General features: G+C 39.8%; 1 protein-coding gene across 1 annotated transcript in view; it reads left to right on the forward strand.

Annotated features, from left to right (window-relative positions):
- SMAD5 (SMAD family member 5) overlaps nt 1–12,585 on the forward strand; it is a 75,407-nt gene that overhangs the window by 37,641 nt on the left and 25,181 nt on the right. Inside the window, exons 2-4 of the mRNA XM_083799154.1 lie at nt 2,353–2,459; nt 2,986–3,069; nt 3,401–3,941. The gene's annotated coding sequence lies outside the window, so the exon portion shown is untranslated. The remainder of the gene's footprint in view (nt 1–2,352; nt 2,460–2,985; nt 3,070–3,400; nt 3,942–12,585) is intronic.

Below are 12,585 nucleotides of genomic sequence, written 5' to 3' on the forward strand. Positions count from 1 at the left end.
AATGGTGGAAAATTGGCATTATTTTATGCCGGTTCTCAAATTGTGTCAGGAATATTCTAGCCAGTGGTGTAAGTTGGTTTATGTTCAAATTTTGCAATTATTCTTTTACTTCTTTTTAAAATGGTCACTTTGCTGGTGAACAGATCATATGTTAATGAAGTTTGAAAGGTCTTTTTTGAGCAACGTAAGACTTAATAAAACCATAATTTTACATTTTACTGCTTCGGTGGGGAAAAGGTGTTAATTAAGAGTACCACGGCAAAGAAAACTGCTTTTTGGCTCTGCCTACAAACTGGCTTATTCTTCTTATAAATAATCAGTCCCACTTAATTACCAGACCATATTGTATTTACTAGCTACAGTCAAGCATTCCCAGACCTCATAGTTTTAAGTCTGTGAAACACTTGAATATTATGATCTCACCTCATGATACAGAATCTCTCTATTCAAGTTTATACATGACGTGGAAAGTCTCCGGGATGTACTCTGAGGTGTAAAATTAGTGTAATTCCACTGGAATGAAAGAGACGTGCCAATTTATATCAAGTGAAGCTATGGCCCACAATGTCTCAAAGACATTTGCTTTTGTCTAGCAAACAGCAAACAACATTCTTCATTTTAATGGAAAATAATGGTTAAGTCTGCCCTTGCTAATGTACAGAAGCAGATCAAAGATGGTACAACCTCAGCTTGCAAGGCAGTATTTCACTAGCAGACAATTAATATGATAGTATCAGGGAAATGAAAATCTATTCCATGCCTAGGTGTTTCCCCTCATGGACTGCAAAACTACTGGGTTTATCATTTTCTGTCTTTAGGCAAAAAAGGTAACTCTTATTTGCATGTTTGTCAGTTTGCGCTTGAGAGTACGAGATTTACTTAAAAACAAGCTCGGCGAGCTAAATGAAATGCCAATGGTCTTATTATCTTGAGAGAGCAAACCACTTAAGCCCATGATTAAAATGAAGGTAATTGAATTTAAGTGTGCAGTAAAGTAAAGCATAGAAATAAATACTTTGCTGAATAAAAAAGAGATTATTTTCACACTTAAATGTAAGCACTAATAACTATTTTGCTAAAATTGAGGTTTGTAGCTTTCTCTCTGCTGTTCCAACTATCCCATTAATAAAAACTGGCACTAATTTCAGAGCTTTTCTAGGAAATTTGTATCACAGAATGAAGATCAAGGTGTTGCTTATACAATAAATTGGCAGAGTAGATTTGCAAGAGGAAAACATTAAAATCTGGGTGTGATTATGTATGTATCAGAAAGGCAGGAAAGAACTTATTTCATGTTGAATTGTGTGGCTTTCTCAGAAACATGTCCTTGGTAAAAGAGAACGATAACACCTATTTGTTCTACGAATCTCCAAAAGGCCGGTATTCAGGGTGACTTCAGTGCAACTGCAGCTGCTGTGTTTTTACACCCGAGAACCTCTGTACCAAATTGATGTTTGGATTTTTTTATTTTTTATATTTTTTTACTGCAAGTTTAGGGAAGAAGGAAAATGGATAAATGGAAAAGTTCAGCTGCAATCCCATCACAAGCTGCAATCCCAGTCACAACAAAATATTTGGATATGACTTTTCCATTAAATGTTCCTCATTTCTTCTCTGATTTTAAAAGCTTTTTGATTCTCTTCCTTGCCACAATTTTGCCTTCAAAGAAAACATAAAAAAAGCCAGGTTTTGCTCCTGTTGAGCATGAAGTTAGGTTCCCTAGCATTGAGTGGAAATTTCTTATTACATGGCTTTGGTATCACTGGAAGAGAGATGGACCAGAGGCACATTTGAAAACATAATATTCTTTGTTGTACATAATGTTATAGGCTGGACTGCTGTGCTGAGGCGAATGAGATGAGGTTTAACAAGGCCCAGTGCCGGGTCCTGCACTTTGGCCACAACAACCCCATGCAGCGCTACAGGCTTGGAGCAGAGTGGCTATAAGACTGTGAAGAGGAAAAGGATCGGGGGGTGCTGATCGGTGCTCAGCTGAACATGAGCTGGCAGTGTGCCCAGGTGGCCAAGAAGGCCAATGCCATCCTGGCCTGTATCAGGAATAGTGTAGCCAGCAGCAGCAGGGAGGTGATCGTCTCCCTGTACTCAGCTCTGGTGAGGCCGTACCTCGAGTGCTGTGTTCAGTTTTGGGCCCCTCACTACAAGCAACAAGAGGATGCCCAGAGGAAGACTGTAAGGACAGGGCAGGCAGTAATGTCACAGAATACTCTCCCAGCACTTAGGGACCTAAGAACTTAGCAACCCGGGAAATTCTAGAGCCAGAGGTTGGTGTCTTGTATTTATTTATTTTTTTTAATTTTTTTATTTTTTTTCCAACAACTTTGTTATCCACAGATTGCCTTACTCCCTTCCCAAGCTCGCTCACGAATAGGTTGAGCTGGACCAATATGTGCACTTGTGCCTGTGAAACTCCACCTCCCTCTGCTGTCAACAGTAACCAGGTATTAGCTTCGTTTTCTTTCAGTAGTTATACCTTCTTGGGAGATTATTATCTCCTTTCCCCTGGTAGATTTTCTTCCCTGATAAAGGTGGGAGATGTTGTCAAGGTTTTTTTAGAAATCCAAGTAGAATGCAAGGAAATATCTGCCTCACATGCTGGCTGAATCCTTCAAAGAACTCCAGCAGTGATCTGCAAGGTCTAGCTTTCTTTTGCCACGCTCATCCTTCTCCGTGAATGCCTTATGGGAGTGTCTGAACTTTCCTGTCTGCTCTTGGCTCCAGTGTTGGCAGATAACCGGAGCTCTGCAAGGGAACAAAACCCGTGGGAGGTAGACACAAAGTTTCTTGAGAAACAGTTTGAGAGGACTGAGCTGATAATTTAGACACAACCCCTGTTATCTTCGTGAAGACCAATGGCTAATGATTAGGCATAATCATAATAATCTCATTAAATAAATAATAAATATGTTGAGTCTGCAAGCACCTAATCACAAGAATTTTATCTTCTGCTTTCCGTGATTCTTCTAGGATGTGCAGCTGTCAGACTGTTCCTATTAACTGAACTTTGAAACCTCCACGTGCTCTGCTGTCAACATGACTTCTGTTGTGTCTGTAAGTTCACAGAGTGACCTATCTTTTGCAGACTTACATTTTAAAATATTTCTCATTCTATTTTTGCCATCTTTATGTATACATGTTGAGTGGTAAAATGCAAATTTAGAAGGCCTGGTATGAGGATCATTCATACTTTATAATGGTATTTTTTACATGGAAAGGGCCATTATCCTAATTAAGCTGGCCCAATTTGAGGCGCGGGTGTATTCACTTGTGCATACACATACAATCTAATGCATTAAATGCATATAGATCTATTCATATGTATTACACACTATATATACATTTAATGCATCCAGACTGTGTGTATGTCATGCTTTTTGTGCAGAGCGACCTAATGCAAAGCGCACTGCGATGACTATCGCTCCCGTTTTGCACACAGAGAAGACTGTGCTGGATAAATTATTCACCAAAAACCATCAGCCAGCCTCGCCACGGGCACGATTTACACCGGCAAAGTGCTTTTGATACGGATTGCGTGAGAGACACGGCACAAAAGATGGCTGCATTGCAGCGGACCGAGGAGCATTACTCCAGGATGAAGGCAGGAAGCAAAAATAGCCTTGCCACGCCGCTATCGCAGAAAGTTTCTAAAGCGGGAATGTGAATTCCCTGCCCTGCATGCACGCAGCCTGCGGCCGCTCATCTCCACGCCCCTGCCCCAGCTCAGCACCAGCTCCAGCTCAGCCCCTTCCCCAGCCCCAGCTCAGCACCAGCTCAGCACCAGCCCCAGCTCAGCCCCTGCCCGGCGCCGCCCCTCTCCTCGCTGCCGCCAGGATGAGCGCACGGCAGAGGGCTGGCCGTCGCTTGCAAGGGAGCTGGAGCGAAAGGGAAGGGGCAGAAAATGGAGCGGCAGTAATGTCCTGAAGGTAAAGCTATGCTCAGTTGTTGTTGTCTTTTTTTTTTTTTTTTTTTTTCTCCCCTCCTCCCCGAGCCTGCCTCTCGCTTGGTTTGTTTCGAGCAGAGGGAAGGAGACTTGCTGAGATGGCGTCACTTTATAAAAGTTTGCAGATTTTGCTGATTTTTTTTTTTAAGGGGGGGTTGTACTATTCGTAATGCAACTGTGCGATGTGGCCAAGATCTAAATATACGGCTGCGAAAACAACCCCTGAGATAGCGACACCGATAGCAGAGGCTATTGTTTAACTTTTGGGATTCCGATTAAATCCTGAAATGTTAAATACTTATTTAATGCGTACGGAGATCGGGAATTCTCGCTAGCTACACTAATGGAGTCAGAACAGGCAGCGAGGTTTTTTGCCTACCCCCCTCCCAAATCTTAATGGGGACTTCCAGATCTAAGAGCAGGGACTTCGTGCCAATGCTCAGACTGGAATATGAACATTAAAGGACAAAATGGTTTAGCTTTGTTTTAGGAGTTTTATTTCAGTTGGTTAAGCAAACTATCGCATTTTTTCCCATTTCTCCAGCTCAATCCAAACATAACATTCCAAAGGCTAAAATCTGGTACAAAATAAAATCTACTTAGTAGCAGCTGAAGTTACATTCACAGTCTAAAAATGATCTGAAAGTGCCTCAAGAGTCCTAAATGTCATGTCTGCTAACGCTCCTGCCGTGGCCTATGTACTGCTGCAATCCTCTGAAGTGGTTACCTGTCCAAGAGTCGGGAACAGACGATAAGAAGCCAGCAGACAGAAAGCCAAAGAGACACTAAAAGCTAAAGAACACGGTTCTACGTGATGTTACATTGCAGCAGTTAGCTTTCTTAAATGTTAATACATTTTCCCTAAGAGATGCTTCTTGGCTCAGTGTTTGTTGTTTTTTTTTTCTCTGTACTATTTTGTACATTGTCACGAGTACATAAGATCAGTTTAGCGTATGAAGGCTCTCTAAATTTTGGCTGGAGTTTCAATGAACTCACAGGGAAGGCGGGTGTGGGGTGATAAACTTCAGGCTCTGTGAGTTCACATCTCACTCAAGCATTTTACTCAAAAAGAACACTGTCCTGGAGTCAAAGTATGGTTAAAGTTATAGTTTGTCCAGAGAAGGGCAACGAAGCTGGTGGAGTCACCATCCCTGGAGGTCTTTAAAAGACGTTTAGATGTAGAGCTTAGTGGTATGGTTTAGCGGAGGACTTGTTAGTGTTAGGTCAGAGGTTGGACTAGGTGATGTTGGAGGCCTCTTCCAACCTAAATGATTCTGTGATTCTGTCATTCCCAAGCTGTGGTGAATTGTAATTAAGGTTGTGAACTATTTTAGTGACAGTGCCTCACATGGGGCCCATCTCAGCAGTTGGAGCAAAAGGTTTATGACCTTCTAATTTTTCCTTTACCATGTGAAATATGAAGGTGTTGGGATAATAACAGTAATGCCAACATTTCAGATTTGCAAAAAATGTAAGCAAAATTGAAAATATATCCTTTGCCTTTTGATTTTCCTCCTTGTATTTCCTTTCCAAACACATGTCATAGGGCAGTGCTTAAAGAGTGGACGAAATCCCATCAGCGATAAAACCCTGAATGAAAAATAACATTTGCCTATTACTATGAGAAACTAGAGATTTCCTCATCTTATTGGCTTCTCCCACAAGTTTTAATTTCTGTTTCGGAAAATGATCCAGTTCCCTTTCCTCTTTTTATTTATTTATTTATTTATTTATTTATTTTTAAATAAGACTTCTTTGGAAATGGCTTTATTGTGAACAGAAGCAAATAATTTGCAACGTGCTGTCCCAAACTACACCATACTACTGCCCCAAAACACTTTTATTTTATGATAGGTATTATTATGCTTGTATATGCAGATCTTGATACTGTAAAGGAAATTATTAAAGCCAACTATTTGGTCATGAGGGTTGAAAAAAAATTTGTTTCCCAAGTGTGCCACAAAATTTAAATACGAGTTGTAAAGGCCCAGTGTGGTGTAACTTGAGGACTTCGGTGGAAATACACCTAATGCACCCAGGAGAAGGTCAAGTCCTGTCAGCTCCGCCATGGGAAAGCTTTGGTAGTCTGTATTGCCATCACTAATTGCTTTGTGTTGTGAAATCCTTGGGTGATAACGTGCTGTTAGAAAGTTGTCTTATGAGTAATTAAGCTTAGGTCTAGCTATTATAACCTGATTTGTTACTCATACACTAGAGTCATCGGCTGCGTTTTCTCTCAAGATGCAGATAAAGCTCAGTGTCCTCTTCGCTGGTCTAAGCCAAAAGTGCCTGCATAATGAATGGAGAGATTTTAGCTATAGGTAGGTTCAGGCACATGTAGTGGGAAGCATTATCTTTAACACAATAGGTGCAATTATTGTATTTCAAATTTCAATCATTTGTATTTCAAATTGTTCCTTTTTCCTTTCCTTTATTAAGAGGGAATGATGTAGGATGTGTACCTTTCTTCAACTAAAGTTTAAAATACTGTTTTTACTCATAAGTAAGTTTTTTTTTTTTTTAATCTCTCTTTGAGAGTGTTTCTGTTTATTGTATCCAAGCTTCTCCATAGAGTGGGTGTAACCAGGAGAAGAATTTGGCCCATAATGTGAGCTAAATTTTCAGCGCTTCCACTATTTAGAGCTCTGCTGTGTTAAAAATAGCTTCCCTGTGGTTTTGGCCATGGAGCCACAAATACAACTTTTCAGTGCAGAGTTATTGTGGATGTTGGTCCCAACTATTGCTACAAGAAATGGAATTCCAGATCACGACTGTGTCAACAGATGGTTGTATTGAATGTGAGGTTGTGTGTTAGATCTCACTGTCCCAAACAGAGAATGCGTCCCACCCAAATGCCAATCACGTTCAAAGGGAGCATGTTCCCAAGGAAGCACTTGGCCTTGGGAGTGAAAAGCCCTGGGAAAAACTGAGCCCATGCTGGCAATAAATTGGAAGAATGTGCACAGAAAGCTCCAAGGGTGGCTAACGGTGCAGGATGTTAAACAGGTGCTAGGGAAGTGAGTAAATCTTTAAGAAGAAAACAACACAATTTTGTTCGTGAGTAATTTTGAGCATAGTTTACACAAAAGAAAAAAGCTCGCAGTGACGTATGAAGTATCTTCCTGCTGCCTACAGGTTTTTGATGCGGTTGCTACAGCCAGCTTTCAGGAGGTGGGGGCTACCTTCCCTCTGAGCTTAGCAGTGGGTGACAGACCCCAGAAAGTGTTCTTGCAATGTGAGGTCATGTTCTGGAAATGGTTGAAAATCACCAATTTAGAAGAATGCCAGTGATAGTGAATGCAAGCTGGGAGGTAGTCTAGAAAGCTAGCAACAGTGGAGGAATATTCAAAGGAACTATGCCATTTTAAATTCTTTTATTTATCGTTTCCTCTGTGAAGCAGTGTATTACTTCACGTTAATCAGCTGGGATTTTTTTTTTCCATTCCTCCAGGAAGGTTCCGCCTCCCGTTCTGCGAAGCAGATCCAACTTAGCAGTACTTTGCCCTGACCAGATGCTACGCACAAGTTTCAGTGGTCGAGGGTTCACACTCTGATATGGACTTTGCAACAGGCCTCAGTGTTCTCTTCTATTCATTACTTATGCGTTTACTCTTCCTGCATTGTCCTCTCACCGTTCTTAGGACTTTGACTTTTTTGTCTGTTCTTTTGACATTTATTGGTTGGATTGCGTGTTCAGTTTTGCACCTTTAGTTGACTCTCAAATCTGTTAAACTAGATATACCATCCCTAATATAGTTACATTTTTCTTCTCTAGTGTGAAAAGACAATGCTGATTTAAACTAATAAAACCTTTACACAATGTCTTTAGTTCAAACATCTTCATAGATGTAGCAGCACTCAGCTGTTTGATCTCATTTATTCGTTCAGTCTAGTAAAAAAAAAAAAAAAAGCCAGCAGCTTTTTTTCTTGGAAGTATACCTTTAGCTTGTCTTTCCCTCCCCTGACCTACAATTTCATGTGGGGTCCTGTACCTATAGCTTCAGGAAACAAGAGTAATCCTTTTCTGCAGTGCTGTGTGAGTTGGGCAATGTAAGATTTCCAGAAGCGTGGCTGTAACAATACCAGGGAACTCAGTGGCTGGGAGCCAGCGAGTGTAAGTTCACAGTAGCCCACACCACCAAAGGCCTTGCAGATAAACACTTTTAATACATTTCCTCCAGACACTAAGCAGTTTTTTTCATTTGGATTTAACTTTCTTACATGTGTGATGTAATGTATACAACATTTGTGTTGCTTTCTTGTTGTGAGGCAGCCAGGTACCATCTATTGTGCTTGTTCTCAGCGTGCTGTAAATTGCGGGGCTATTTAAGAGGACCAAACGGCCAGAGTGAATGCCACCTCCCTTTCCACTGGCTGAACTCTGCTCAGACATAACCCTCTTGTTCTGCCTCAAAAATATACGTAAAGGTATGTATAGTATGTAAGCCCCTCCTTAGCCTTTCCCACCCTGAAAATTTTCGAATAGGGATGGCATGTTCCCCTCTCCACTGCCAAAAAAAAAAAAAAAAAAATTCACAGTATTTCCCCCTTCCCCCATTTCTTCTCAGCAGACAGCTGTGAGAGTCTAACTTTCAGGAGCTATCCTATCTGTTTCCCCTGATTTTGTTTTGAAGCTGGATTTCGTTTAAATATCCAAGTCATCTTTCACACTGCAGGATTTTTTTGACATAGTTTTAAAGTGGCCTTGCAAATGTTTAATGTGGGTAGAGACATGGTAATTGTTTATATATATATATATATGTTCTTTTTATCCTATTATTTTGCTGCCTTTTTTTTTTTTTTTTTAATAAAAACCTCCCCCAGCAATTTAGAAAGTTGATAGGGAATTAAGTTGAACAATGCAGTCATTTTAGAAGTCACAGGAAGGCCAAAGTTTCATAATAAAGCTACTTTTTTTTTTTTTCCAAAACTATTTCCTTGTAATTCAAACAATCTATTTAATTTTCACACCATTCATTTCTAACCAAACAAAAAATCTCATTAAGAAATGTAGAGATCGTATTCAAAATCTAGCGAGAAAATCAAAATAATGTAATTTAAGATACTTGTTGAACTTCATAGTTGCTTCTCAACCATGCAAGGCCTGATACAAAACAGCGGTAATTTTTCTGTTGATTGTTTTGCACTTTGATCAGACTGTAAGGTTATAGCTAGTCCAACATAAACATGCACAGCAGCTCAGGTTTTATGAGAAGACAGTCTTCTGTCTTCATTGGTATTAGACTGTGTGCAAAGGAATGTGAAACAGGTAGTTGTACTTTACTTGACTTTACAAGGCTAGAGCAAATGTATAAATGCGTGCAGTTGTCTCTGCAGAATCTGAGCACGCTATTATAATTAAAATGTTTAAGTAGAAAGTTAGCTAGTTGTTTTTCCTTAGATTATCAGAGTTACATGTCTGTATTTTGAAAAATGTACATTTGCCAATGCTAAAAGAGGACGGATGGATTCATGAGTTATGAAATTCATGAATTTCCCAAATTCATGTAGTCACATGATTTCCAGAAATCATGTGCAGGATGCCTCAAGTCTACTTCCTGTAACCCTTTTTTTGAGTTTTGTATGTTACTAGAGTACACCAACTTCTGTCGACTACATACAGCTTCATATGTAGTCGACAGAAGTGTACGTGGTGTTAATTTTATTGTGACCTTAAGCATAAACAGACTTGAATCATGAGATAGCAGACGTAATTTACTATATCCTTTACTCTGTCCCATTGACTAGAAGCAGGTAACTTGTCTTTTGCAGTTGGTCATTTGCCATTTAACATTAGACAAAGAATTAGTCTGTGGCAGAATGATGAAAAAGAGGAAAACTATTTTTCAGCTGGTAGATTATATTTGTTATTACTCTACTCCAAAAGTCTGTATATTGTGCTTAAGATTATCACTGCTTTCTAAGGAGTAGTGTGTTGTGAGCAGACATGCCTAACTTGCCTGTATTTTTAAACTGGGAACTTTGCACAACTTAGAGTTTTGGAAAACTTGGAGTTTTCCCATAAGCTTGCATGCACACCTGCAGTGTTCCTCGTAAACTCTAAAACCTCCGCAGGAGGAAGCACATCAGAGCTCTGTCTCGTAGCTTCACTTGACAACATGCAACTGTTTTGTAACTTCTTAATAAGAGAACATTTTGTTTTGTAGAGACATGATGGCTGGCACATGAACAGCACCTCAAATGCTGCTGCCAATTTGTTGTTTGTTACTTGGTTTATTAATTAAGTTACACAAAAGATTTGGAAAAAGACCAACAGCCTTTTTTTTTTTTTTTTTTTTTGGTTCCATATTTTGGACTGCCTGGCCAAAGTAGAACAATTGCTGGTGCAGAGATACATAGAAGTCCCCAAAGGCGGTTAGGGCGGTTAGCTCTGCTCTTTGACTGAATTATACCAAACCCATGCACCTTCACTGTTTGTCATGAACTTTAGTAGGGATATCCTTCCTGTTGGTCTATTAATTGACCTCTGTATAGATCTGATCAGAGTACACTGGTGCTAAAAACTTCTGTTTACATCAAAAGCCACATGGTTTTCAGCCAGAAAAAAAAAAAAATTCAAAGCTCAAACATATTTAAAATTGAAACCAGTTTGGCTCACTGGCTATTTTCCCCATTTCTACAAATTTTACCTCACTTTTTATTTATTTATTTATTTATTTTTTCTCTGGAGTTAATTTACACAAAGAAGGGGTTTCATGTCCTTACTTTCTGGGTTAATTATATAAAATATAATGTATGTATATACATATATATATATATGTATATAAAATTCCTTTACATTTGCCTGTTTATAGTAATTTTTTTTGAAGGAAGAATTTTAATAGCAAGATTCAGTAGGCATAACAGAAGCCAGGTTTTTAATGGCTCAGAAATGGTGTAGTTACATATCCTGCAACAGAAATAAGGATTTGTATACAAAGAATGGTTTTGCCTAGTGTATCCTTCCCATATGCTATTTTTGCCAGGGGAAGTAACTTTTCTCTAGGAATTTCTGTAGTGGATCAGGCAACGATTCAGCTAAGTTCACCAGCATGTCTGAAAAGGCCTCAGGTAGGCCTCAGGCAGGCCTCAGGCACCTTTGGGTTCTGAAGTAGTCTTCCTGTAGAAAAAGTTTCCTCTTAAAATCATTTTGTGGACTGAGGTGTGAAATACTTTCCCCTCATTGTGGATGTTTTCATCAAGAATATGAAGCCACGTTTCTCTGTGCCATCAGTTTGGGCCTCACCAGTGCTTTGTGGTGAGCAGTGCCACCCGCTCAGGAGCTGGGACAGCAGCACTAGGCTTGGTTAGGCCTTCATGGAGGCCTCTCAAGTATCTCATCTCTCACGAGGGAAACAAGACTTTGCCAGTCCTTCCTCATGATGAGAGACATTAACAACTCCTTTTTATTGTAGATTTTAATGGAAGTATGCGTGTTCTTTAGATACGGCTGAAATATTGGCTTTTGGAGTTTCCAATATCTGTTGCCTGTTGAGGGGAATTTCAAACATGGAAATGTTGTAACTTCAAGTCATGGTGCTGAACTTGATTCTTCATTAATTTACCCTCGTATTCACTGATTTACATAGTTAATAATGACAAGAAATGAACAATTAGGCTGCAGTCTTCTTGATCAAGGTCAGGCATTGTTGTGGCTTCTTGGAGGTGGCGTTGGCCAGGCACCTCTCTGAAATGAGTTTCTCTGCCTTCCAACAAGTGGCTGTGAGGAAACGGTGGCATTTCCATGTCACGCAGCAAGGACAGTTTGTCTCATTGGGTATTTTCCCCATTGCTACAAACTGTACCTTGGTTTTTTTTTTTTTTAATTTTATTTTACTTAATTTTTTTTTAACCAGAGTTAATTTACACAAATAAATAAGTGGTTTAATTATATACAATATAGTGTGTATATATATAATTCTTTTACATGTCCCTGTTTCTATTTTTTTTTGGTTTTTTTTTTGAAGGAAGAATTTTAATACCAAGATTCAGTTGGCATGCCGTAAGCTGTGGCTACACCAGGTTTTTAATGGCTCAGAAATGGTGTAGTTACACATCCTGCAGCAGATCTGTATGCAAAGGAGGGTTTTGCCTAGTATATCCTTCCCATATGCTATTTTTGCCAGGGGAAGTAACTTTTTTCTAGGAATTTCTGTAGTGGATCAGGCAACCATTCGGCTAAGTTCAGCAACACGTCTGAAAAGGCCTCAGGTAGGCCTCAGGCAGGCCTGAGGCACCTTTGGGTTCTGAAGTAGTCTTCCTGTAGATAAAGTTTCCTCTTAAAATCATTTTGTGGACTGAGGTGTGAAATACTTTCCCCTCATTGTGGATGTTTTCATCAAGAATATGAAGCCACGTTTCTCTGTGCCATCAGTTTGGGCCTCACCAGTGCTTTGTGGTGAGCAGTGCCACCCGCTCAGGAGCCGGGACAGCAGCACTAGGCTTGGTTAGGCCTTCATGGAGGCCTCTCAAGTATCTCATCTCTCACGAGGGAAACAAGACTTTGCCAGTCCTTCCTTACGATGAGAGACATTAACAACTCATTTTTATTGTAGATTTTAATGGAAGTATGCGTGTTCTTCAGATATGGCTGAAATACTGGCTTTTGGAGTTCCTAATGTCCGTGG

Source organism: Anser anser (genome assembly GCF_964211835.1).
Source record: "Anser anser genome assembly, chromosome: 14".
NCBI classification, from domain to species: Eukaryota; Metazoa; Chordata; class Aves; order Anseriformes; family Anatidae; genus Anser; species Anser anser.